Source organism: Callorhinus ursinus, unplaced genomic scaffold (assembly GCF_003265705.2).
Source record: "Callorhinus ursinus isolate GAN/ISIS: 27379988/994484 unplaced genomic scaffold, GSC_fseal_2.0 scaffold10, whole genome shotgun sequence".
NCBI lineage: Eukaryota > Metazoa > Chordata > Mammalia > Carnivora > Otariidae > Callorhinus > Callorhinus ursinus.
Window position 1 is genome coordinate 4,096,409 of NW_027397072.1, and position 26,501 is coordinate 4,122,909.

The following is a 26,501-nucleotide window of genomic DNA, read 5'->3' on the forward strand; positions in this document are numbered from 1 at the left end:
CCAGAAATAGAGTTATGACTACTTTATATTGAAATATCATTTCCTGCTGATAGGATAGATAGTGTAGGTTTTAGGAAAAATTACTTCATTGGGTGTCAGGAGGTATGATTCAAATTCTGGCCTGACCATTAACCATTCGATCATGTGCAAGTTGCTAGGCTCTCTGAGTGATCGACGGCACCTGTAAAATGTGTTCATGTCATCTGCCAAGAAGGTTGTAATGATCAAATGAGATATGTTATAAGATCTGTGCAAATGAAGGACTTTTTGTGTGCCTAAAGTGAATTTTACTCTCATTTAAATTGTTTACAAAAAATAAAGTTTTCCTCATCCCTGACCACCATCATTAAAATAGTGGCCACCCTGGAACGCCTGGGTGGCTCAGTCGGTTAAGCGTCTGCCTTTGGCTCAGGTCATGATCCCAGGGTCCTGGGATCGAGTCCCGCATCGGACTCCCTGCTCGGCGGGAAGCCTGCTTCTCCCTCTGCCTCCGCCTCTCTCTCTCTCTCTCTCTCTCCCTCTGTCTCTCATGAATAAATAAATCTTTAAAAAAATAAAATAGTGGCCACCCTCACCACCTTATGAACTGTGTTATCTTGGATAAGTCATATTTGACTTCTCTAAACTCAGACTCCATATGTGCAATCAGGATAATTTCAACCCCACCCACCCCATATTTTAAAAAGTGTGCAATTCCATAAAGCACCTAGTAAAATCTCACAAATGTCAGCTTCATTTCTGATCCAAGTCTGGTCATGGCATCATCTGTGTGGAGAAGGGTTGAAGCAAGTTGCATTGGAGACTATTTGGGTAGAATGTCAGCTTTTGAATGAATGAAATTACAGTCAGGGATGGGTCACTATAATTGACTTTTGGTTTACTCGTCTCAGAAGCCCCATCAACCACTTCCTCACTCTGTGTCCAATCAGTATCGATGTGTATTTCCGTGTGGCAGGGGCGATTCCCTGTAGCATTCCATCTAAGTGCTGGATGTGTTATTTTCTCCGTGCATCCAGGTACTCTTAGACCAGTGGAATGCTTTAAGTACATCAAACAAATAAGTCAAATAATTTCCACAGTGTGTGTCAAGGACTGAGCAACTATGTGCCTGATTCACCACAGATTCAGAAGGATTATTTGGATTTGTGAAAAAGCAGAGAATTCCTCTCGTCTCGTCCACACAGAGCAAGAATGGAGAGCTTCCTGCACTCACTTCAAACCTCAAAGCAAATTTCTCCATTGTTTTCACCTCAATTCCTTTTTTCTTTCTAAATTTTCTTAGAACAGGGAAGCTCAAAGTGATGCTAAACTAGAGATTCTTATAAGCACTCATGAAATAGCAGGGACTTAAGTGGCATATGGGACATTGAGGGTTACTTGGTACAACCTTGGCTGTTTCCCCATAAAAGACTGAGTTGGAAGAAGTGGGCTTTTCTGGGATCACAAAGACAGCTGGTGATGATGCCCACCCACTGCCTGTTCCTTCCTCAACTTTGCCAGGGTATTTCAGATGCTGCTCTGGCTTTATAGACAGATACATGCGTTGGATTTTCCTCCCTGTGTTCTGTCTTAGGAGGGAATCACTGTCCAATGATCACCTTACATGCTGGTGTGTTTTCTTTTTCCATGTTGGTTCCAACGCAGCCCTGCAGTATGAGCCCTTTCCTGCAGCTCACACCTGCCTTCCAAACCCAGACTCGGGAAAGCAACCTCTTCCCTGAGCTGAGCTGTCTCAGTGCTTATTTATCTTGGTCTTGGCCCCTGAGATACCTCTGACGTCTGCTGGCCTCATCTCTGGATTTTATCTGTTTGTTTGCTTTGCTTTGTTTTGAGAGAGAGAGAGAGAGAGAGAGAGAGGCAGGGGGAGGGGCAGAGAGAAGCCCAGGCAGGCTCCTCATAGAGCATGAACCCGACACAGGGCTCGATCCTAGGACCCTGCGATCATAACGGGAGCCGAAATCAACAGTCGGGTTCTGAACTGACTGAGGCACCCGGGTGCCCCTACCTTTAATCCTAATTCCACTCAGTTCTGATCTGTAGCCTTCTCTCTTACTCAAGATCCAATTTACAAATTCTACCTAGTCACCAGTTTCTAAAACCTTTGACTTAAATTCTCTACCCTGCAATGAGACTTCTTTCTCTTGAGAGGTCATCAGAGGCCAGGGGAAGAAGCATGGACTCAGGGGTCTGGCCAGCGTGAGTTGTCTTGGGGTGTCTGCCTGGTCTATGAAACCTCCCTTTTGGGAGCCACCACCCACTCCCACAGGGATGGTCTTGGCAGTCACGCTGACCCTAGTGAACCCATCCTTCAGCACAGATGAGGGTCTGAGAGCTGGACTCTGCACTCAAGTCACGCCAAACGGGTCCAATCTGCTGGAAACCAGATTGGGGATTCTCTGTATCAGTGGGTGCCTGCTGTCTGCTTAAACACAGGCGGTGTGGGAATATGGTGAGCACACAGGTGAGCACACAGGGAGGGAAGCAGGTGAAGGGAGGGAGGGGGGAGAGGGAGAGAAGAGAAGGGGAAGAGAAAGAGAGGCGGGAGGCCCTAACTCCCTCAGTTCATGGCGGGTTTTGTAATCTGCCCTTGCTTCTCTGTGATTCCCCCAATAAACTCTATAACAAAATCTTTTTTAAAATTGCTTAATCATGTTTGAGTGAACCAAAATAATTCTGAGTAAGATACCCACCCCTCTCCGTACTCCCTCCTTCCCTCACCCAGCCCAGCGGTGGACCATTCTTCCTTACCCACATACGCTGTCTCCACCCCTCCACCTGTCCCAGCAGGTGGGCCTCCAGTGTGAGTGAGCACAGGGATCCCTGGGGGCTTGGGGCAAGCACAGATGGCTGGGTCAGATGCTGGGAGCAGATTCAGCAGGTCCGGGGTGGAGCGAGACAACTTACACTTCTAACAAGACCGTAGGTGTTCTGGGTTGGATTGTGTCCCACGAAAGCTCTGTGGGCATCCTAAACCCTGGAACCTGTGGATGAGGCCCTATTGGAAATGGGGTCTTTGCAGATATCATCAGACTCAGATGAGGTCCCACTGGACCAGGGTGGGCTTGAATCGAATGACTGACATCCTTATTGGAAGAGGAAAATTTGAACGCCAAGACACTCAGGGAGAGTTCCATGTGACCGCATCTTGAAGTGACATGTCTACCAGCCAAGGAACACCGGAGATTCCCACCAAAGCACCAGAAGCTGGAAGAACAAGGAACAAATTCTCCCTCGGAGCCTCAGAAGGAACCAACCTCTCCACCCCTAGACTTGGGACGTTGTCTCCGGAACTGTGAAGGAATGAATTTCTGTTGTTTTAAGCCACCCAGGTTGTGGCACTTCGTGGCAGCTCTAGGACAATTGTCACCTGGGGACGCTGCTGTACTCCAGGGACCCCACTTTGAGACCCACTGACCTACACCTGGTCTCCAGGTGGACTTCCCCCCCTTCCCCCAACCACCGGTGGTATACTTTTCCAGTCTCTTCCCGCTCCTGCCGGCATGAGCCAATTGAAATGCAGATCAGTAGTGTCTTTGCCTTGATAAGAAATAAACTTGAGTCCCTTAGCAGAGCACGGGAAGATCTCTCTGATGTAGTCATATTTTATACATGTGAGTGCATGTGTGGACACACACGTGTGTGTGTGTGTGTGTGTACCCTCAGCCCTTGTCCTGCCATGCACATACTTGCTCACCACCTGGGAACGGGCCAAGCCCCACACACAATCGTCCACAGGTTAGCAGCGCTGAGCCTGGCCATTCGGCCTCGATCGTCTGTCTGCTGATCTTCTAGAGACCTTTCTTCTCCTTTGATGCTGGGTTAAAAGTCAGCTTTCTCTAGGCATATGTGGCCGTATGTACGTTACCTGAATTTGTATACTTTTACACAATGTTTTGGCAGTTTTCATCACTTGACCTTTATATCAGTCCTGTGAAGGATGGCACAAATATCATTTCATTTCTCAGGAAGAAAATTCAGCTCACCAAGTTTGTCCAGGAAGCTGGCAGCAGAGATGAGATCTGAACGCAGAACTTCTGATTCCAAATCCTATGTGATGCTACCTTTTGTTTTATGCCATCACACTAAAAATGTCTGTGCATCTGTGCAAGCGTGCCGTTTCATGGTCTTTGTATTATTGTCTGTTGTTTACACTATAGACTGAAGGAGAACAGTGGTTTTTAGATCTCCTAATACACTATACATGCTCTACGTCTGACACGTATTAGATAATCATTATTGGAGGGAGAGGGGAGAAAAATGGAAAGAAGGAATCTCAGCCTTCTATCAGATTGGTTGGGGACAGTAACTCAGCTGGCACAATCTACTTACTTTACAACTTACGGACACGAGGGAGTAAAATGCGAATATCTGTGTGCATATATGTGAAATTACATATGCATATGGTGGCATCTATGGGCTTATCATCTACATATGCTTGTACTTCGCCAATTAAATTCTTAGTTCATCCATGAAGGTGCTGGTTTTGGATACTGTCCTCATATCAACATTTTTTAATAAAAAATAAATTTCACAGCCCCAGGCCCTTGTAATATATACACTAATATTCATGTGTTTTTACATTACTATTTAATCTAGTTTTTAATATCTTGCAGCATATGCTGCTCTTGATCTGCATAAGAAACTCTCCCAACGGGACTTAGACAAATCCAGAATAGTAATCAGCATTCATTCCATGTTTTGTTACTTTTTTTTTTTTCTGAGAAACTGGCCCTTTAATTATAAAGAAAGAAACGAGAAACTGGCAAATTCATGCATTACAACCTTCTGCTGAAAATGGAAGATTTTATTTTCCCAAATCCTGACTCTTCACAGAGCCAGCAGTTAGACCCCTTCCTATAATAGACCTTGGGAGTTGTTTTGATTGTTACAGGATGGACTCCTGGAGGAAGAGCTAGATGCATCTTGGTCTTGCGTGAACAACATGATAGACACTCAACTTCTTCAGGACCGAGACCCCGGATGTCCTCTAAGACTTTGCCCAGTCCCCTCCTGCTTCCTTGTTCAGAGAATGCTTTTTCCTGAGACAGTTTAGCATGCTTCGTAAACCCTACAGTCAGGTCTTCCTCAAAAGTTTGTGGACCAGCGTTCGGAAAGAGCCAGGGTCCCGCACGGTTTGCTGAATACGTCTCGCTGGGTGATAGCCCTGTGCACCCAGGGCAGCCCAGGGATCAGCTGCGGTGGGGGCTGGCGGCACTGCTGTCTTCGCCCCAGGGAGTCCCAAACCACAACATCCCAGTGTTCCTTCTGGGCTCTTTCACCTCCAAGAGGAAGGAAGATTTGCCCACGCATATTGCATATGACCAGTCCCCCCACCACCTAAAATTATGCAGACAACTAAGTACAGTTATTAAAAATCAAAGCAAGTCCTGTCTTGGCGGGTGCCACTTGCAGAAGCTTGTGGGCACATTTCCCTTTAAGACCTGAGCTGGGGGATGGTGTTGACTGAGATTTGAAACTCCCTCCCCTGAGGGCTAGATGTCGACATCATTGTTCTCTCCATACCAGCAGCTCAGCTTAATTAGTGGTGTGTCATTGGGGTGGGCCAAATTTTATATCGTGCCATTGGGGGCAGCCACAATTGTCTGGAGATGCAGATCAGGTCCAGATTACGTGAGCCCCGCGCTCACTGGGGGGTGGATTTCAGTGACTAATGCAGGTTAGTAAATAAGTAAATAAGAGGGGAGATGTTCTCATGGATATGTGTTCATAGGATTCCCTCTATCGGTTTTTTTGTTTTGTTTTGTTTTGTTTTGTTTTAGTGAAACTAGATCATTTGTGATTTTTTAGGCTTGAGTCTGCAGAATGATTTTTTTTTTCTTTCCTCTCTATTTGCATATTTCCTAGGAGACAGGCTCCTATCTAATCAGGGATTAGGATTTGGAAGATCAGTGACTGTTATGCTTGTAGAATATCATTTTCTCCCTGAAAATTGAAGCATTGGTGGCTAGCTCCTCCTTGTAGTTAACTACTATGCTCTCTGGACCCAGTGTAAATCACAGTGTATTTAAATACTAGGTGAGCGAGATGTATCTTGGATTCCAAAATGTAGCATACTTTCTTTAAATGTTGTCGAAATACACAGCTTGTGATACATTTTCTTGCAGCCTCTGCATCAAAATTCCTCAAAGAGGGAGAAATTACTTGCTCATAAAATACTATATATATACATATAAGCATTTATATATGATAGAGCCTATATAGTTAATATAAAATAACCTGTTCTGTATTTTCTCTGTGCCAAAGAATTCCAATCCTGTTGTATTCTAGATATAATTTAAATATATTTATACATTTACTATATAATAAAGTGTATTTAAATATCTTATACATATGCATACGCATACATATATATGCATAGGTATGTATAAATGTATTTTTGGTAGAAAAGAGGTTTCTAAGTACTCGTTCAGGGATGTTTTGTGTAGAAAATGACAGAACAGAGAGGCCCTGCTGTAAGGGCTGGTCAGTGACGGCCCCCCTGTGTGCGGCGCACCCAGAACTTGTGGGACAGACAGTACCTGAATGAGTAAGGCAAATCCTGTTCCTCTTTCACAGAGAGACTGTGTTGGTCTGTCCCTCTGCAAGCCCTTTCCAGCCCTGTTCCAGCACGCCAGGCCTTGGATCAGCCATTTACAGGTGCTGTGACTTAAAATGCTATCAAATTAGAAATGCTGGACACAGAAAAAATAAAGACTAGGTCCCTGAGTGCCAGGTGCTTTTTAAAGCATCTCTTTAGCATAGTACCACACCCAAAGCCACCCGCAAACGGCTTCTTCCTTCATGCAATGTGAGATCGGGACCCCCGGCCACCAGCTAATTTGTTCATGAATCAGGAATGAACAAGATCTAGATCTTCATTGTGGTTTAATTGGGCCTTAATTAACCTGAGTATTCTTCAGCGAAAAGAATAACAAATATAGGGAAAACACACACACAGCCTAGCTCCCGGGAGATCTCTGGGGTTTGCACCGGTGTCTGAAGCCAGCCAGTTGCTTCTGTCAGCAGCAACACCTCACTCCCCAAGGCAAATGCCCAGGCGGGGAGGGCTGGGGACATTTGCCAACCCTTTCTTCTCGCTCCTGTATCAGTTTGGGAGGGCCAGGGATGGGCCAGCAGGGTGCTCGGCCTTCCCAGGCAGCAGGTGGAGGCGAAGCTGGGTAAAAGTCACCACTCAACCACAGAGCTGTGCTGAGAGGCGGTGTGCTGGCCTCGGGGCCCCAGTGTGTGGACACCCTTCCAATGGTCTTGCTAGGGCAGCCGCTCTGTTCACTGTAGGGCTTGGGTTCTCGCTCCCTGACGCCAGGGTATCATTCAGCCCTCTCTGCTGTGAGGTCCATCAGCGCTGCAGCTGAGGCTCTTCGGGGACCCCCTTTTGTGAGCATGCTCTGTCTCCAGCATGCAAGCTGGGGGGAAAGCAGCTAAAGGAACATCACCAAACAAGTGGGATCCACTTTTCAACTGTGATGCAATACCTTGCAGGAGTCCACAATTTAACAGGCAGGATGAGATTATGTTTCAGAGACAGAGGGGGCTGTCAAAACACTGTGGAAATTCAAAGCCTCACCCTGGACACCGCGGGGCATCAAGAGGGGTCTGAACACCACCTACGATCCTGCGAGCCACAGGGCACAGGTTCAGCCAAGGGGAAACACAAGGGAATCTTTCTCAAGATTCTGGTTTGGCCAGTTTGCAAAACTTGGATGTTTTGACTTGACGTTTTTAGACATTTCTAAAGATGTTTTCTCATTAGGAAAAGCGTTTTTTGTTTTGTTTTGTTTTTTCTCCTTGCAGGACAGCAAGCTGACTCTGTTCCCCAGAGCACGTTATTATAGGACTGGTCTGCCTTCAGTTTTCCCATTCTCCATGCTCCTGCATCCTCTCTCTGCGAGCCCACCTCGTCCCCAGCACAACCGGCCCTGGGCGGCCCAGCTTCCCAGAAGATGGTGCTGGCCACCGCCTGCGTCGGCCCTCTGAGGACAAAGCAGCTTGTCCTCAGGGGAGGACACACGCTCAGCTGGGAGAGCCTGGTAGTCTGGCAGGTAGGCGGCTCTAGCATCCACATCTGGAAGCTGTCTCTGGGGAGAGGGGAGGGTGAGCACAGCTGTTTTGGTCCCTCAGCTTCTGGTTGCCTTGACATATCAGAGGTCAAGACAGACCTCTCAGGTCCCGCTCTCTCGGGTCAGGAAAGCAGCTGTGTTAGCAAGAGGATCCACACATGTCCTAAAATACAAATGCAGGCCAGACAAGGCTCGACGGACTCCGCGGGGCTCAGGCGTGTAGAGATGCGGGCAGATAAGGAGCCTGCCGGACACCCAGTAGGGGTGGAGCATGAGCGCCCGCCCCGCGCACATGCACCTGAGGACCCCAGTGCGACTAAATCCAAACGCCCGGCCAGCATCCAGCACAGCCTGGCTGCAGAGAGAACCGTGAGGCCCTGCCTCGAACGGCACCTTCACACGAGCCCCGAGTTCGGGCTCCCCTGGCCAAGGAGTGGATGGTGCAGCCGAGCCGGGACTATTGAGCTGGCATTTTAATCTGCAAGTGTGAAATCTGACCCTGAGGGGAAGCAGGGGGTGAGGGGAGGTGCAAAGTCGCTGTATTTGGAAGCTTTGCTACCGCATTTTCCCTGCACTAGAAAATGATTTTTAAATCACTTTATTCCAGCACACTGCAGGCTCCATTCCACTGGCCAGACAAGTGTCTGTGGTAACTCTTGGGAAATAAAAACCTTGCAGCTTGTAGCCCAAGTCACCGTGCATTTCCTGTGAGTCAGACAGAGAGCCAGGGAGCAAGGAGATGAGAAGACCATTTGTTTCTGCTTCCTCAGAGATGAAAGGCATCTACTTAGGGACCCTCTTCGGGTCTATGCCCCCATTCATCACCCCACCCCGCAAATCCCTGCATAGGTCAACGCAGAGGGCTGAAAACACAGCAGGAAATGGAGTAATATGACCGCAGCATGAAAATCTCAGCATCGGAACCTGAATATGGCATTCAATCGTGCTCAGAGTGTTACAGGACAATGTGTCTTGAGAAATCATTCTCACTTCCTGCCAGGCAATATAGAGGGGTACATGTATGTGTGCGCACCATGTAGGTTTTTAAAGTATTTTAAATGTGCTTCCTGAATCACCAAAGGAATACTGCTTCCCCATGTATATATGAATGCCATGTGCTAAAAACTGCAATAAAACTCTTGGTTGAGGTAGAGCATTGGGTGAGAGATAGATAGATAGACAGACAATAGATAGATTTAAGGAGCTTTAGAAATTCCAGTGTCTGGGCGCCTGGGTGGCTCAGTCGTTAAGCGTCTGCCTTCGGCTCAGGTCATGATCCCAGGGTCCTGGGATCGAGCCCCACGTCTGGCTCCCTGCTCAGTGGGAAGCCTGTTTCTCCCTCTCCCACTCCCCCCTGCTTGTGTTCCATCTCTCGCTGTGTCTCTCTCTGTCAAACAAATAAATAAAATAAAAAAAAAAAAAAAAAGAAATTCCAGTGTCACCATTGGTTTACAACAGGGAAGTTGGAAATTAGGGGTCTATCAGATACTCCAATGTCAGTGTTGGGAAATACGAACTCTAACTTGATTATTTTCCCCCTTGGCTACATGCATCCTTCTTTTGGAAACTTGGCTTTCCATCTGTAAGTATCAGTGGTGGATTCCACAGCCACTAAACGTTCCCGACCTAAAGTTCTGTTGAGATTTTGCAATTATTAAGAAGATGGAGAGAAAGGAGAAGTTTAGGGAAACAAGGTCAGAGCGTTTCTGATGTACATGAGATTTGCAAAGGAAGGTAGCATGGAAGGCTGGAACAGGATATCAAAGAGTGATTACATATAAAAAGGAATCTTTCCATGTGGGAGGAAAATACAAATAATAGGAATATAACCAAAAATAAATAAATAGTAATAACGATGTGTTTGACTTGTGTCTAAATGTGAATGAAGCTAAAAGCAAGAGCCGGTATATTTACTTGAACTTCTGGTGTGGGATAGACTGCATTTCCCTAAAAGAGCTACAGAGATGTTTCTAGTCTCATGTTTTCCCCGAGCCTTGAGGTGCTCCAACAAGAGTTGGAGTTTATGTCCTCTCCCACTGAAATGGGCAGGCCTCTGTGACCCGCCAATCATTTATAAAAAATAAATAAAACCCAGGCTTCTCGGCTGCTGAAGCTAGGTTATTGAAGGCAATGGGCCCCAGCCAAGCTCTCTCTCCCAGCACATTCACCCCGAGAAACTGACTGCCATGTTAGGAGGAAGCTGGGACCACATAGAGAGGTCACATGGAGGTATTCTGGCCCTACAGCCCCACTGACACTCAGCCACAGTCAGCGTCACCCTTGGCATGTGAATCAGGGGTCTGCAGACCTCCCCAGTTGATACCCCAATGAGCTGTCGCACTTGAGCCCTAGCCACATTGCAGATTCATACTCACCAGCAAAGTGAAGTTGTGAACTCTTGGGGAGGTTTGTCACACAGCTGTGGGGGCTGGGGCAAGGGACTGATACCCAAAACCTAGAGAGAAGAGGTTGTCTCCTTTTGGGCTGAAACAGCCAAATCTGTGTTTGACTATTATGTCAAAACTAAGTTAAACTGGGTCCGATGGATCATTTGTATCTCTGTGACTTACTCCGGGCATGGGGTAGACCCAGCAAGGTTTCCTCATCCAGCAAAGGAGGTGCTTAGAATTGTGCCGCCTAGCATGTTGTATGGCATCCCTTACATAAGATGAAAATAAATGTGTTCTTATGCATAATCAAGGGAAATAAGAACCTCTCGCATAGTCAAGGAAATGTGAAAGTGGCTGCCAGTAAGTGCTTGCTGAGATGGTCATGAATGTCATTGTCAGAGATTCTACTCCAAGGCCCTGGAATGGCAAAGCCAAGGTCCCTGCCTTACTGCACCACTTTAAAATCAGTTCCAAATCCCCATGATTTGGATTGTATTGCCCTAACTCTACCTTAAGATTTCATAGGGGGGGTTGAAAAGACAAAGCTCTTGGTTGAGCCCCCAGATCCAAGGGCTCTTGAGGAAATGAAGGCCACCCTGTTAATATCCAGAATGAGGATGAGATAGTCCTAATAGTCCTGATTTGCATGAATGCCAAAAATAGCATATAGTTCTCCACTTCCATCGTTTAGGCCTAATGATGTCAAGGAAGCGGCAGCTCGTTAGCTGTGTATGAGCCAGCCTCAGCACCCAAGTTAGAGAACAAATATTTAGGGGACTCTGAAGGGCTTATGAAAAATTTGCCATCCCACCAAAATTTTTGCAGTGAGGCATTGTAATTGGGGGAAATGGTGTGGCAGTGGCTTTCAATTAAAAAAAAAAAAAAGTTATCTTGAAGGACATCCGCATTGGGCTCCATGCTTCATGTTTGGCACCATGAACCTGGCCAGCTCTAAACTCTGTGTTTAGTGAGCACCCAGCATCCACCAAGTATGGTAGAAAGTGCTGATGCACAAAACCAAAGAAGGAGTAATTTTCCTCTTCGGGAGACGACAAAAAGAGACAGGCCAATGAGAAGGGCAATAAGAGATTAGGAAAGAGAGGCTAGGTCACTGGTCCCAGGCTCATTTTAGGCAATGTGAAGCAAATGCGAATTTTTGTATGCTCTCCCAGTACCGAATGAATGTGAGTGAGACTTTGTATGTCTCAGTTTCCTTCTACCTGAAATCAGACATTCTTGAAGTTCATCTGTATTGACCTTATACCCAGTATCAGCTCTGTGGGTCTGAGTCCCGTAAGCAGTGGCAAGCATATCTTGTAGTTACAGGCTGAATTGTGTTTTCCAAAAAGTGATAGGTTGCAGTCCTAACCTCCACTACCTCCGAATGTGAGCTTATTTGGAAATAGGGTTTTTGCAGGTGTAATCAGTCAAGATTCTACCATGCTGGAGTAGGGTGGGCCCCACTCCCATATACCTGGTGTCCTTACAATAAAGTGGCCATGTGAAGTCAGAGACACGGAGAGAAGCCCATATGAGAACTGAGGCCCAGATTGGAGGCCCGGATTAAAGAGATGTAGCTACAGGCCAAGGAAGGCCAAGGGGTGCTGGAGAGCCACCAGAAACTAGCAAGAGTCTGGAAAAGATCCTCTCTACAGGTTTTAGAGGGAGAATGGCCCTTCTGACTCCTTAGTTTTAGGCTTCTGGCCTCCAGATTGTGAGTGAATATACGTTTTGCTGTTTGAGGCCACCCAGTTGTGGTACTTTGTCCAGAAAGTCCCAGGAAACTGACACCCATGTGAAGGAACATAATATGTGGCACCTGGACTCAGAACAGCCAGCCTCAAGCATCTCTTGACCTACTACAAGGTAGGTCTCTAACAGAGAGCAGATGGTTTAACCTCTGCACCTGAATTCCCTTTTCTCCGCATTGGGCGTAACAAGAGTAGGCAGCTACTCGTAGCCTTTTGAGCATGAAAGTGTTGAGTATGAATAGTACTTGGCACAGAGCCTGGCACATAGCAAGCCAGTGGGAGGGCTCTTAGTCTTCTTCTGAAGACATTGGCATTTTGACCATCCCCTCTGATCCTTCTCTACAAACACAGCCAGGCACAGTAACCAGACCCGACCCTGCACTCTGTGTGCAAGAACACATTGCGGTTTAATACAAGAGCACAATAATATTCTCCTTTCTCCTTGCAATATAAAAGGTCATGCAAATCCTCTACTTATCACTGTTTAAAATAAGTTCTGCCACTCAACACCTTTGCTGTTTGATAAGGCATCATGTTGCAAAGTATGTGCTCCTGAGTGAGACAGAGCTGGGGTCCAGTCTTAGCTCAGAATGATGGCATCCTATGTACATTGGAATGACTTTTTTTCTTTGTAAAAATACAGTTGCATTTGTTTTTGAAGTTTACTACAAGGAGCCAGTGGTATATAGAAGGGGCCTAACCCTAGACCCAACGGACAGAGGGGACCCCTAAATGTTTGATATTTGGTCTGTTAAATGATGATACCCACTCTTGGTCCTTCTAATATGTTGACTGAGTGATTTTACAACAGCTCATTTGTCCCGTGAGGAGAGCAGGGTTGGCAAAGCCCCTCCTAGCTGATAGAGGAGAAAGGGAGGTTCGTGAAGGCAGACCCCGATTCCTAGGAGGTAAATGGGTCAGTCACAGCACCAACCTCAGCCTGCAGAGGCCATGCACCCCCGCCCCCGCTCCTCGCAGAAGCATTTCACATCCTTTGTTCTGTGTTTTTGAGTGGCTATGCAAAAGCTAAATTAATTTGCTTTGATAATTGTATAAAACTACAGAAACCAAGTTGCCTACCTTCAAATGGAACTGCCTCCAGGGCTGTGTTTATTTGCCGCGTGTGTGTGTGTGTGTGTGTGTGTGTGTGTGTGTGAGTGAGGGCCCATCTGTGTTTGTGTGAGTGTGTGAGTGCCATTTGAAATGACAGGCAGATGATATTCAGTCCTAATTATAATTGGTGGTGCCGGTTTGTATGGGTGCAAAACTTTCAAATTTAAACTCTATGAGTCAGTGAGGATGAAGAATTGAATTTTTAAAAAATTGTAAATATTCCTTAAAAAGATTGATCTTCCTCAGTTGGGAGGAAAAAAAGGTACATTCAACTTACCGGGGCCTCCGTTCTCCAAACATTTCCTGCTGCCCTTCATTTGTTTATGTTTCTGTTTCTTAAAACACCCCTTCTCACCACTTGGGTTTGCTTGGCCACCAGAACCCGTTCCCAGGCCTCCTTTTGTGGCCTTAGTCTGGGCTTGTCACACTCACACCCCGGACTGGTGGGGCTCGCCTGTGTCTGCCCCCGTCACGCTGGCGGGTGGTCTAGTCCACTCGCTCTTCCCTTGCCAGGTGGGTCTGTCAGCCTCACTGAGGAGCAAAGGAGGGCGACATTTGTAACGTCACCCCAAGATGGGCGACAAAGTAATGTCAACATTTGCAGCAGCTTAATGTTTAAAAGGTAGTCATTTCTGAATCTGTCTCGTTCCTTCCTGGAGACTATGAGTTGCTTCAAGGACAGGCCTCAGGTTGACTTGCTGAGGCTTCTCGGCGGTGGGGCACAATGGCCCGGGATGTCTTTGGCATCAAGCAGCACCTCGCACCCTGCGTGCCCCATCGCATAGAAGGGCAGGTGACACGGGGAATGACACTCCTGTGTCCAGGGTCATCAGAAGCCTTCAAATGCTGAGGCCTCCGGGACTGCAGACCCCAGGGGAGGCCGAAGGAGACAGGCAAGAACCAGACAGGCTTGGGCGGCACCTGCTAGCTGAGTGTGCATGGCACGCACAGGCCCCGCTTGCCTGGAGTGGCGCCAAGGTGGCAGGGCACTGACCACGCGGTCCCGACCAAGCCCAGGTCAGGCGCCCCACGCGCACTCACACCCGCTTCCCACTGCCTCCTCTACAGTGGGCAAACCAGCTAAGCAGCTAACACAAGTGCGGCCGAGACGGGGCAGAGATTCTAAGGCTCTGATAAGTCACGAAACCATCCTCCCTACACTGGTCTCTCATTTCACATCTTTCTGCTCTCCGCTCAACACCCACTGCCCCCACGAATTTCTCTCCTCTACCTCTTTAGGCACACGCATCACTTACTTGATGATCAGATAGGCCTGGACTGCCTTCTAGGAAAAATGCACAGATATTATTTGCAAAGGCTAAAAAGCAGGTGTTCTCCAGCTTATCTGAATATTTTGAGTAAATCCCTGTTTTGAAATGCAAATGCTTCTGCAGTCTGTTTAGTTTGAGATAAAGCAGTGAACAATGAGTTAATCCTTATTTTATGCAATTCATTATCAGAAGCCTGTGACCAGGCCAGCCACCTTTTTAAAGCATAATAGTGGTCACGTGCAGGTAGATGACTCCTTGCCCCCCGTAAATCACATTTATCAGATAGATTATGTTGGATATAAACAGACCAGGGTATAAATGTTTTATGTGTGCTTACATATGCAATACAGAAAGATGATTGCTTTAAGTATTTATTCAATATTAAACATCTCAGTACTTATAAAATTGTTTCGTTATTGTTCATGCAAAAAGCTGATTTCTTTTTTCTTCCCAGGGTGAAATTGAATGTATTCATCTCTGAGAAACATGATTTAATCTTTCAGAGCGGCAGTGGGAAGGAGTGTGGAATCCCTTTGATTTTTTTTTTTTATTATCTTTAAGTAGTTGCAAAAGAAAAAAATTGAAAACGCAATAATCTACCCAAGTCCCGTTAAATTAAATCCTCTCCACATTCTCCTTCCTTCTCTCATGTCTGTCCAAGACCAAACAAGTACGCAAGCAAACAACTGTCCCCCCCCCCCCCCCCCGCCCCCCGAGTGCCAGCCCCCCCTCGGAAGGAAAAGGTGGTCCAGGAACCTGGGAGAACAGGCAGCTTGATTTTGGAGAACATCCCCACTGTGGTTTCCAGAGCGCGTCGCTTGGAGCCGATGCGATTATTAAAAGTTATCTAACAGGATTCTTTCTTTGCCCCGGTGCTCCAGCACTGGATGTCCACGGATGCTTTTTCATAATCAGTTCTCCCCTGTTCCTCTCTGTCTTTGTGGCTCATTTGAGAGCCTGCTTTCTCTTTATTCTTCTCCTTTCTTTTCTCCTGTCTCCCACCAGCTTCTTGGTCCTGTCTTTCCTTTCCCCATTTTATGAACACTTCAGCCCTTCTCTGCCGTTCTTTGGCTTTCTATGTCAATGGCACCCTTGGACCCGGAGCTCGTCCCCTGCGGGTGCGGAACCGACCGTCTCCTGCTCTATTTATCATGCTTCTGGATTCCAGCGGATTCTCCGGGCACTGGCTGGACCTCCAGCATCCTGCACTTCTGCAAGCTGAACCTTCACCTAGAGAGCTTTCTCCTTTTCTGTATCCTCTATGTGGAGAGAACACTTGAAAGAAAGAGAGAGACTTGGAAAACACGTACCTTCTCTGTGAACTTGCAAGGTTGGCACTGAAAGGCATTTTTTGGTGGACTCCGGACAAAGAAAAGCCCCCTTTTCTCCTGTGTCCCTAAGGACCACCGAGGGCACCTCCTCCCCGCCCAGTCTGCTGAGCACTGGGGCTCGGCAGGAGGGCAGAGCAGCTGACTTGTGCATCTAGAATGTTGACAACGACCTACATGTTTGCTTAGCTTACTACTGGGGCGTCATGTAGGCTCTCAGACATGGTTTTCTGCTTCAGTTTCTATTGACTCCTTTCTGATGGCACTAAAATGTGCAAATCCATATTTTATTTATAACCAAAGTGGTACCATTAAAATGAAACCAGGACCCCAGGGCTACGTCTGTCAGACACATGCCCATCACAAGTGGATGTCAACATGAATGCGGAGTCCTGACACCTCCTCGTTCGCAGCTCTTAGAGTAAATCCATCTGCAGATATCTGATGGCAGTCAAGGTCACAGCAGCGGGGGAAAACAAATGAAGACATCAAGGACGCATTTTCCAAGACAGATGGCGCCTACACACCAAACCAGCTCACTCGCTGGGACTGGATGGACAGCTTTCAGGAAACGTGGACGGATTTTTCGGTCGTATTGACCACTTTGATTTACCAGGTCATTTCACTCTAAATAGTGAAAACTGTTTTGTACATGAGACCTTAAGAACTCTGGCTGAACAACTACCTCTTTAAAGGGTATTCCTAAGGGAAGGGTGCACAGACCAAATGGTAGCCCCTGGGATGTCATCCGGAGCAAAGAGTTTGCTGGATTTCAAGGCAAGTCAACGAAAACTAATTCTTATTGAGCAGTTGCTATGTTCTGATTTGAGGCCCCTTACACAGAAATGGGTTTATTGTGAAGTAACAGGGCCTGAGCCTCAGGCCTTCCCCTGGCAGTGGCTTTCTCCCTGACCTGGGAGGGAAACTAGCAATTTGATATTCACAGTGCGGTATCCATGTCCTTAAATAAGCCCTCTCCCCCAAATGTTATTTGCTTCAGGCCTTACAAAAGCTGCATCCACCCTGCTTTATATATTTCACAACAATCTCATAGTTGTGTGAATTTGACAATGACTTAAATAGACCCCATCACACCAGAAATCACAAGAATAAATGGAACAACAAGAGAACTATCAAAACGTACTATTTTTACAAAACCCCGGTTTGGCATTTTTATTTCAGCATAACATCCCTTTTGATTAGGTTTGCTGATCTGAATGGTATTGTATTGGTTTTATTGCTTTCTGGTATTTAACAAGTAAATGTTCCATAGTTTGGTAATACTGTAGCCATAGAGCTACCTAGATGATCCTAGGTTTGTTACTATACAGAGTACATGCTAAGAAATTTACTTAGGTTAGCAAAGAAGTCCTTGAGATTTTCCCCCTCTAAAAAGAAACTTGACAATACTCAGGATTGAAATATACCTCGGTAGCCTCAGTCCATCCAGTAAATGGACAGCCTTGGCTTTGTGATGGAACTAAAATGTGAGTCCAAGGATGAAGGACTCCTTCTGCTCAGAGGGCATCATGGGTGATCATTCTCATTTTACCACCTCCTGGCTCTTATCTTATCGATCGATTGATTGATTGATTGATTGACTGGCTGTAGTTGATTCCTGGGCTGTGCCTGTGGCCTGTGTCCAAGATGCTTAGGAGTGACAACATGAAGTCTTGAGAAAGGTAGGACTTGCTCAAGATCTATAGCTCTGTGGTGCACCTTCAATGGCTCCCGACTGCCTGCAGGCAAAAGTCTAAATTCCTTGGCAGGACACACAGCCGTCCATGACTCCTGCTCTGTCTCCTCTTGTGTCCAGTCTAACTGGCTGCTATTACCCCCTGGCTGGAGTCTCCTGCTCCACCTGCTTTCCAGTGCTCTGGACAAACACCCCTCCCGCGTGTTGTCTGCCTGCATGGCACCTCCACAGTCTCTGCTCTGCTCCCTCCAACCCTTGCAGCCGGCCACCTGGGGAGAGCAAGCCACTCTTTTTCCAGGTACCGTCTCCAGAATCATCTCCCTGAGGGCGCCTTTCCTGTCCACGCTGCCACTCCCTACATGACACAAATCCCCTTTGAAGGCAGCTCAAATTGCTCCCTCCCTAACATCCCTAGTTTCCAGAATAGTCATTGCACTACTTGAATATAGGACCATCTTCCCTCTTTAACTGTCCGTTCCTCTAGTTGCTCATCGATGGTGTTTCTTTGGTTCAACGTCGCTAATTAAGATGTTCCTGGCCTGAATATAAAAAGGATGGAACATAGTTTTACCTCCTGCAACTTTTGCTTGAGAATTTGATCGTGTAAATTTCTTTAACTTCTGACTTGTTTTGGAAACTTGATCCATAGTGTTGAAAGTTGTCAAGAGAAGTGCCTGCCATGAAGTGGGGCTTCAGAAGGTTTCCACTGAATGAATGAGACCATAAACCTCCCCATATTTCTCCAGCATAGGCTGTGATGGACCCACAGGCCACAGCACGACATTAAAAAAAAAAAAAAAAAAGTGAATCTTATGCAATAATTTCTTGTCTATAAGCCGATGCAAATGCAACGGTGTATTTTTCTCTCCCCAGAAAGAAATAGATTTCTAGAGTGTGGTTTTAGTGGGAGGCCATTTTCATTTCAAATTTTGCTTCTTTTCCTTGTTCCTTTTTTCTAAGTTAAGTGGCTGTGGCTTGTCTAGAGAAGAACATGACTCAGTTGTTGCAACTACTGCTGCCCCCAATTCACAGATGTTTCCCTGTAGGGTTCCCATGTCCATGGATAGAGTGACTAACCTGTAGTATTTTGTAACTAGAGTCAGAGACAAACATAAACAGAAGTACACTGAGGAGTTTTTATCTGCTTCAAGGAATTACTAATTTTATCTGCTTCAAGGAATTCATTCTGCTACTGATCTTCTCTTTTGTTTTAACTTTCACCTGGGACAGAGTATAGGACGATGATGATAAGCCAGATGCCTGACTTTGAACTAAGACGCTAGTGGGCACTGGTCCATGGCCTTGCCTGGCCTCATCATCTTCATCCGTCAAGTTGAGATAAAAATATAACTCCATCATAAAGCTGTTGAGAGGATTAAATGTGACAGTGCATCAGGTGAGGGCTCACTAGATCACTTAGAGCCGGCTACACCAAGACGTGTTTCCCATTCAACTGTTCTTGAACTTAGACTACTTAAGAATCAGTTGGGAAGCTTATTAAAATGAACAATTCCTGGGGGCACCTGGGTGGCTCAGTCAGTTAGGCAACTGACTCTTGGTTTAAACTCAGGTCACGATCTCAGGGTTGTGAGATCAAGCACCACGTCAGGCTCCACACTCAGCAGGGAATCAGCCTGAGATTCTTTCCCCCTCCGTCTCCCTCTGGTCCCCCCCCCCCCCCCCCCCCCCCGGCTCACACTCTCTCTCATTCTCTCTCTAAAATAAATAAATAAAGACAAGTACAATTCCTGGATGTCTTCTGGGTGGGTGTGGCCCATTGGGTCCAGTGTGGGTCTTGAAATCTGCATCTGGGACATGTCTTCACACTGATTCTGATGAACAGTCTGTGGCCTGAACTCGGAGCCACGCAGAGCCGTCGTGTCACTTTCTTTTTTTTTTAAAAAGATTTTATTTATTTATTTGACAGAGAGAGACACAGCGAGAGAGGGAACACAAGCAGGGGGAGTGAGAGGGAGAAGCAGGCTTCCCGCGGAGCAGGGAGCCCGATGTGGGGTTCGATCCCAGGACGCTGGGATCGTGACCTGAGCCAGAGGCAGATGCTTAACGACTGAGCCACCCAGGTGCCCGCACCGTGTCACTTTCAAAACCACTTCAAAAGCTGAATGCAGAAATCTTTCTTCCTATTCCCTGATTATCTGCTATCAAATGCTGTGAGCTGGTGCACAGAGTTTCTGCTTTCCGGAGCCCATGATGTTGTTGGACGTCACAGGGTGTGGGCCAGACTTCTCAGACTCGCCCGGTGCTGTCAGCATTCATCCTGTATCTTCAAACTTCCACCAGACTGTGGCATTCATGCCACAACCTCAGAAAGATGCCCCATAGATATGGGATGTGCAGTGAAGGAAAGCCCTCAGGCTGGGAAGTAAGTCAGACAAATGGAGGTTTGGACATGCTTCGGTCACTCATTTTCTCTGTGAGCATAGAGGAAGGGGAGGAGTAGAAGGCAGGCGTACGGGAGAAAGGAAGAGCAGAGCCCTCCATAAAAAAGAAGGGTAGCAACTTGTGCCTCACAGGTTTTCTTGTGAGGTTTAAATGAGATGGGTAAAGCATGCAATCCTTCCTGCGCTTACCACCCACTTAACACTGGATGATATATGTGGATATTTACTGCCATTTAATTGTCGTTCATGCCCCAGTTTTGTCTTCCCACTAGATTATAAGCATTGTGAGATCAAAGCCTGTGAGTCAAGCCTGTTCTGTGCTCCCCTCTACCCATTCTTCCACTCCCCCACAGCCCCACATTCTCTGTCCCTGCGAATTCTCAGCCATCCCAAGTGACAAAAGAGGAAGCAATAAACAGGCCGCAGATTCAGTTCCTGACCTAAAAGACAAGATTATCGGGCCAGACAGAGCCAAGTAACCCAGGTTCACTGCGAAATATCACGCAATGACCGGTTGGTCGCCTGGAAAAGCAGAAAAAGAACCTTCCAGAGGTGGTCAGGGCTGTAGGGAGTTATAGGAATTGCTTGATATTTTCTGTGCTTGACACCTGGACCTCCTCTTACTTATGCGAGGTGTCCACCAAGGCCCTGCTCACCTCCTGCTGTTACCTAGATCCCATCACAGCTGGGCAGGCTGTCTGCAGCCCCCAAGTGAGACTCACTTCAGGGGTCGGTGTCTTGGAAGAACAAGATGATGATACACATCCTCATAGACATTGAAGGCACTCCGATATTTGTTGAATGAAGAACAAGTAGCCTAATGGTCTGTGTGTCTATCTTTTAAGGCCGTATCTTAAAAAGAATAGATGACATATATGAAGAACCAGAGCATTTTTGTAAAAACAAATCATGCATAGGTTAGAGCAAGGCTTACAAATTATTCATTGGTAATTTAAGAGCTGTGTTGCTGAAGGGAATAGGTCTGAGGCCTCACTTTATAGGTTTGCTTTGTCGGAACATTCTCAAGCTGTCTGGGGACACAGGCAGGGCTGTGATCCTTCCAAGCCCTCAGCTCCTGAAAGGAAGGCAGGCGCCTCTGGAACTGCCCCTATCCTCTCACCACAGCAGCCCCTTCCTCAGCAGTGGCTCGTGGCTCATGGTACGGTGGGATTCATCTGCGTCTCTCCCCTCTTGTCTCTCAGAGCTTCTAACCCTGCCTGTAAGCTGACATCTTAAAGGAAATATATGTTCATAAACTAGAGGAAGGTCCTCTCTCTGGGCAGGCAGGGAACTCACTCTCATCGGTAAACACTGAGTGCCAGTTTCCTCCTCCACCCCCAACATTTGATTTATATTAAGTGAAACAGACTATCTTTACAAAACCATATGAAAAGGTTTTTTTCATAATCAAAACTCTATGTGGCTGAAACATAGCTCACTTCTTCAAAGTTTCCCACATAGATCATAATCGCATGTGTGTAGAACTTTAGTTCTCCGTCCCCTTTCCCTGCTGGGTCCAGTTCTGGATGTGTCTCATGTAGGGTGGAGCTGCCTTAGTTTGTGTTGGGAGCTAAATCTCTACCAAAGACGAAAAAGCAGTATTTCGAGCTGTCCCGTGACCCAAGGTGAAGTCTCCAGGTTCTTCTTTAGGGTACACTGAAATAAGCCATCTCTCAAGACCCCTGGCAGAGGTGATTTCCTAAACCCTCACACTGTAATTTATAACAACAGTACAGATGATAACATCAGTAACACGCATCACGTATGGAGCAGACCTGTGGTGTCTCGTAGACATTGGCCCCATTGACCCCACTGGTCGGTTGAGTAGACAACAAACAATGCAGACTGTAGACGTTTCTTCTAAGTCAGAAAGCTCTCTTTTCCCTCATTGATTACAAAACCTTATTATGACCACGTACGGTGGTTGACATCACTTACCTCGTTTTTCCCCATGGCAGAAATCCCATTTTATTCATCTGATGCTACCCTTCTCACCTAACGAAATCTGCCCAGACGGCGCATCCGGATTTGAACGTGATGGATACTCTAGCCAGACCCTCCCTTGCGAAGCTGTTTTCATCCCTATGTCACAGGGAAGTAGTTGGGCTCCTGGGGGGGAAGACTTGCCCCTAAACCGTATATCTCTCTCCAAATATCTAACGTCCACTTTTTATCCCAGATCTTTTTGACTTTAACTGAAAGAAACTTCTTTTTATCAGAGACATTTTTTTTTTTCCCCTAGACCATGTAATAAAGAAAAGATTATAGTGGATAGACCAAATGTTGAAGGCCAACCAGAGGCCTCAGGCTTTTGGACCCGAGTCCAGGGCACTGGAATAATTCGAAGAAGCAGGGTCCACAGTTACCATTGTTAACACTACAAGCTAATGAAAAACAGACCTGATCCGAAGCCATAGTCTACTAAAAGGAATCGGTTTGCAAGAGTCGGCTAAGTGGTAACCGGGTCCCAGGTCAGGCGATTTTGTTCTTAGTGTCACTGGTTACTCACTTGACCTACCTTCAGCTTCTACAGGAAAGAGAGAGCTAGAGAGAGAGAGAGAGAGGAGGATTTTCAGGTTGCTTTTCAAATCTAAGAATTTATGAAATCCCCTGAATATAAGCATAAATGAGGATTAAGCCCAAATACTAAGTTATTCCTGCTTTTGTGATGACAAGTTATTTCCCCTACTTTCAAAAGCAAGGTTTTCTCGTAGGGCCCCTTGGCCGCTCGCACTGAGTCCAGAACACGGTCTGGGGCAGAAGCTGAGACCGAGGGCCGAGGTCCGGAGAATATGAAAGCCCCCTAAACAGGTATACATTAGATACATTTCAGACACAATGCATTGTTCTCCTGAATTTAAAGTTTAAAAGCAAAAGATAAAAGAAAACCGAGCTCTGAAGCAAGGCTTTCTAAATAGTTTTCCTTCTCATTCTTATGCGCTGACCCGGAGCCTCTTTTATATGCCTGAGCCTGGTGAGCGGCCCTGGCGGGAACGTTTACCTTCATCAGAGCAAAGTAAGAGAGAGGAAATCTTTATTGTTGGCGGCGAGCTCAAAAGATGTTGCCCACAGTATGAGCGGAGCTCCTGGGAGATACATTTTTAAAATTTTTTGGTTTTCTCTGGAATTCCAAATGCTAATGTCACCCCGAGTGAGGGGTCTTCATTTATTGATCCTTCGAGACTGATTTTGAAAGGCCTCACATGGAAATTTAAGTAAATGTAGTTGGAGATCTTGGCCACCACAGACTTGTCGATATTCTAATCAAGCCACAGTTTTCTCTTCCAACTAGATAATGATCATAGCTTGTACTCACAGCCCCCAGTTTATGAAAACGCAGGTGCTAACTTCTTCAGGAGGCAATTTTATCTTTTCAAATAGACATGCATTTTTTTTTAGGGTATGGGCTGTAACTTTGCATAAAGCCTCAAGTTAAAGGTACAAACACCAATTAAGAATGACAGTTTTTCTGGAAGGAGAGAGAGAGATACAATTTATATATTATATATATTTATGTCTTATGTTGCTATGTAATAGATATTATTTATATATTATATATTACTATATTATAGAAATTATACTTATTAAATATTAGCCTATATTAGAGTCACTTGTATTTACACATGTATGTAAATATTCATAGAACATTTAATATATTAAATAATTACATAATATATCCAATTGGCTAGATTTGATTCCCTGGAATAAAAATACACTTCACTTAAAAGAAGACTTCCTTATCGACCCTTGAGGGCACCTGCAGCGGAGCAGAGGGCTTGAAGGAGCACACTGAGCTAGTATGCATCTTACCCCTGCATTTTCCTGGGCTTGTAGGCTTTCACACACATATTACATAGCAATGGTAAGTCATCCCTCCACTTTTCTTTATACCCCACTGAGATTTTCCACATGGACCAAGGAAGGAGAGAAACGAGTCTATCAGTCAAGAGATACAAAGAGGCTTTATCAATTCAGCGAGAAATTGTTAATTCAATCTAAGGCTTCGGAATATTTTAATGTCCACTTATGATGTTAATGGAGGTTAATTGGCATTCATTTCAAGACTTTCTTCTTTTCACCACTTTTTAGTCCAGGTGGGGGAGGTGTGCTCTGCATTTGCTATTCAGGTTAGGATCTTGGGATCAGCAAGACGCCCCTTCTTCTCTCCTCCCCTGGAAGGCCTCATTGTCATTCCAATGAAAACGCTTACCTGGAAACAAAAGTGCAGGTTTCTCCACCTGGAGTTCCTTGTTATCAGCCCTGAGTCCTAATTCTGAATGGTATCTTAAGCTCTAAACCAAATCTGCTTCAAGCTCAGAGGCAGTTTCTCCTCGTCTTTCTCCCTAGAGATTCAAAACAAAAAGCCAACAGTAGTAAACCTTACGCGCTTCCATTGTAACAGTAGCATATATACGGTATTGTAACAGTAGCATATATACGGTACTAAATTGAAAACTTAAGAAAGTTTTCACACAATGCACACTAAAAAGAAAACTTAAGAAAGAAAAAATATGTGTCTACAGACTGCTCACCACCCAGAGAAACCACTGCTGACATCTTATTACCGTATTTCTATCTTTATGCTTTTTTTTTCCACTTCTTTCTAGAAATGCAATTTTGTGTCCTACTTACTGACAAATAAACCAACACACGCGACACTTACCTTGACATCAGCAGGATATATTTAGAAGGACTTTTTAGCCGAGGAAAAGGAAAGGAACATCACCGGCTGCCCAGCCAGCCAGCTGGCCGGAGTTTGGCTGAAATCTCCGTGGACGTCCTTCCCGCGGCTTCTCTACACCTGCGTCCTACGTCCCCGTGTCACTTTTGCCCGCAGTTCTCCTGTAAAGTGTCGAGCAAAATGACAGCACACTCCCGGTAGAATTTTGTTGCTTGCCTTTTTTCACTTAGCGGTGCCGGAAGCTTCTACGAGGTGAGTGGCCCAGAAGCACAGGGGCTAAGTTACCATCATGGTTTGGGGCTGCTGTGTTCTGCCACCTTCCAGGTGGGACTTCCGGAGCAGCTGGGCTTTGGAGAAGGGGTTTCTGAATCGTCGTTAAAATTCGGGCCAACGGTGCCACCTCCAGACGCTAGCACCTTGCTTTCCCCTGCAGCGGCAGGGCTGTGAATACTCTGAGGCTGAGGAAAGCGATCCTTTTAACATCTCGGAAGGAGAAACAAGACAGTTTCTTTGTGCGGCTTGGGCTCCAAATCCCCATTAGACATTTGGGGGCCACTTTAGATTCTAGCAGGAGTAGGGCAGGGAGAAGGAAAAAGGGAGAGAGAGAGAAAGGAGCAGAGGGAGAGGGAGAAGGGGGGGGCGGGGATGAGACAGGGACAGAGAGACCCAAGCCACCCGCGTTTGCTCCATCGCAAAAGCTTTATTTCAGAATGGTTCCAGAGGCCCCGGCGTGGAAGCTGCAGGCTCTCAGCCCACAGGCCTCCCCGAATGCTCTAGCGTCCTGTGGGTGTGTGCTGGCTTTTCCAGGCCTGCACCGAAATCCTGAAATCTGACCTCTCTGAGGCCTCAGGCATTGGTCTCAAAGGGATCAGCTTCTGGGCTGCCTTCTCTGGGGCAGCCACCCCAAGGAGAGGCACAAGGGAACACTTCGCAGCTAAAAGGCTCCAGAAAATCCCCGTGTTTCCGCTGTTCCCGGGGCAAGCACCCTTCCCTCTGCGCCAAGCCCAGGGGTCCCGGAGGAGGCTGGGGGCTCCGAGCCTGGGACCTGGCTGCTTGCTGCAGGATGACTGAGTGAGGTGGTCTCCCGACCTGGCTGACGGTGGTCAGAGGACAAGACTCCAAACACCTGCCGTGTGACGGCTGTGTGGTCCCTGCCACCGTCGACTCGAAGCAGTGTCCCTGAGTCGATGTGGACATGTTCAATGCACAGGAATACAGCTCATGTGCCCTTATGAATTAGAACTTGGGGCCATGTGTTCTTCTAATATTAGGAGCCCTGGCAAGAAATATCTCTAAGATGTGTGATTGAAAAGCAAAAACATGAAACACAGTTTGTGTCTCTAGATGCTAATTTACATCGATGCCAACATTACTAAGTTAAAATATATTTTAAAACATTTTTATAGTAACACTGAATTTTTAATGCATAAAACGTCATAAAAAACTATTATAATATCCAAAATACTATAAATTAATTTCATAAAGAGGCACTTTTAAAGGAGACACATGACAAGACTTCAGTTTTATCGTTGTTGTTTTTATGTTCACTTTGCTAATTTAAAGATAGTTTCTTTGACTTCCGTGGGGAAAAAGTACATTTAAAAATATTAACTGTTCATATTTAAATAATTCAATGTCTCTTTTCCAACTTTGTTATTCTACCTTCTATTTAACTTGTTTTTAAATCCCCTAGGAGGACTTCCAGTGTGAAAGGGAAATGTAATTTCCACACCAACGGATCAAGAAGTTCTGGTGCTTTCTTTCTTTTTTTTTTTTTAAGATTTTATTTAT

The 26,501-nt window shown here is 46.1% G+C and overlaps 1 long non-coding RNA gene across 3 annotated transcripts in view; it reads right to left on the reverse strand.

The window, feature by feature from the left end:
* Nucleotides 1-22,513: 22,513 nt before the first annotated feature.
* Nucleotides 22,514-26,501, reverse strand: part of LOC141373467 (uncharacterized) — a 5,364-nt gene continuing 1,376 nt past the window's right edge. The window contains exons 2-5 of one of the 3 annotated variants that reach the window (XR_012379521.1): nt 24,693-24,871; nt 24,240-24,372; nt 23,346-23,498; nt 22,514-22,573 (exon numbers count right to left, since the gene is read on the reverse strand). This is a non-coding gene — a long non-coding RNA (uncharacterized lncRNA). Of the gene's footprint in view, nt 22,574-23,067; nt 23,499-23,999; nt 24,373-24,692; nt 24,872-26,501 lie in introns of those variants that run through there. The other 2 variants (XR_012379520.1, XR_012379519.1) reach the window with 2 other exon arrangements.